The following is a 1,907-nucleotide window of genomic DNA, read 5'->3' as shown; positions in this document are numbered from 1 at the left end:
ATTCCATATAGTACACCGGAAGGGGGTCCAGAATGGTAATGCAGACTTCCTGTCGAGGACTCCTATTCTCCCCGATCGGGAGAATCCTAGGGGGGAGCAGTGTAACAGGGTCGGGATGAGTGGTCGTGAGGAATGGTGGAACCCTGACTGTGACTCTTCTAATCTACAGACTGCGACTCAGAAGAACGATTGGGAAGTAGATCAGTCCGAAGAAGCGTACTCAAGTCCCTTTAAGTGGGAGTTCGACGACTTCCAAGAAGCCCCGCCTTCTACTGACGTCGACAGTCCGGAGTGGTTGAAAACAGGGGAAGCCCTGTACGCGGCGTGTGACGTCATCGGCGAGCCAACGGACGGAGGACGCGAAGCACACCGACTGAAGGAAGAAGACGTGGGAGAAAACCGAGGACGAGAAGCAGACGGGAAGCCAGGAGGCCAACGTTCCTGCGATTCGCCGTGCCACACTCCCGGGGGAGGAGTGTGGCTTAACCAGGTACGGCGGCGTTGGGCAGCCTGGGTGGGGAGAAAGAGTGCCCCGAGTGAATAGTGTAAAAAGCCCTTGTACGTTCTATCCTCTGTGTTTTCCTTCCTCCCTTCTCTTCCAGCTCCCCTCTCCTATTACCGTACCTTCTCTCGTACCTCACTCCTCTCCTTGTTTTGCCACGTTTTTCGCACTAGAGTGTTTGTATATACACCGGTGTCCCTCACATTCACGGGAATCCTTTGGGTGCAAACACTTATCAGATATAGCGACTAACGGCCTCCCTCTGTCCATTCTCTTCCATGTTGCCGGACCGGGAGACGAGATCCAACTAACAGTCCGTAGCCTACCTGGAGTAGTCCCGACGCTGAACCATCTTGCGTGCCCTGGAAACTCCGAGCTGTAAACCTGCGTGTCCCGAAGACCACCACCACGGATAAAATTGAGTTTGCGAGGGAGAGACTTACATTCCGTACCAAGAGAACCTTAAAAATAAAACCCAGTTTAAAACGGTATACTGGTCAAGTGTCTGTTGAGCCTGTTGTTACCACTGTGAGTATACCTAGCCCCCCTGCCCCGGCTACAATGTATAAACTATTTTATAGCGTGCTCCGTTACTGGAGAGTATCCTGGCGCGGGTAAAGGAGAGGCAGACAGTGAGACATACAAGAAAAACTTAACTTACACTCTTGAACAGATGTGTTTTCAGATGCTTTTTAAAAACAGCCACTGAGGACATAGAACGTAGCTGGAGAGGGAGAGCATTCCAGGCCCTGGCCCCGATCACTGAGATCGATTGGCCGCCAAGTCTTGCTCGTTTGAAGCGGGGAAGATACAATTTGTACAGGGTGGAGGATCTGAGGGAATGTGCAGGAACATAGCTGGTAAATCTCTTCCTCAGATACAAGGGGCCTTGATCATGGGAAGCACGAAACGCAAGCACCAGTGATTTAAATAGAATGTGTTGAGCAACCGGAAGCCAGTGGAGCGTGCGCATCTCAGAACGAACGCTCTTCCATCTCGGGATGTTAAGTAAAAGTCGGACTGCCGCATTCTGGATAATTTGAAGGCGTTTTACCAAATAGGCCGGGATGCCACTGAACAATGCATTCGCATAATCCAGCCTAGCCAGTATAAGTGCTCTAGCAACCGTCTCCTTAGCATCCCTAGGGAGCAGAGGGAAGAATTTGCGGAGCATTTTTAGGGTAGCAAAACAGGTGCCTGTAAGTTTTTTAATATGGACCTCAAATTTGAGATCCTCTGTGAACCAGATGCCGAGGTTTTTTGCTGGTCTCCCCATCTCTTTCGGGCAGGGAATGTTTGGAGGCCACAGTGAGTTCTTAAACGAGGTGGGGAAGGAACCATAAAAAAGTACTTCAGATTTTTCCTCGTTGCATTTCAACTGGGCCTGTGTTAACCAGCGAAATAC

Source organism: Lissotriton vulgaris, chromosome 4_1, assembly GCF_964263255.1.
Source record: "Lissotriton vulgaris chromosome 4_1, aLisVul1.2, whole genome shotgun sequence".
In the NCBI taxonomy this organism is placed as follows: domain Eukaryota; kingdom Metazoa; phylum Chordata; class Amphibia; order Caudata; family Salamandridae; genus Lissotriton; species Lissotriton vulgaris.
Note: the sequence above shows the minus strand (reverse complement) of the source record.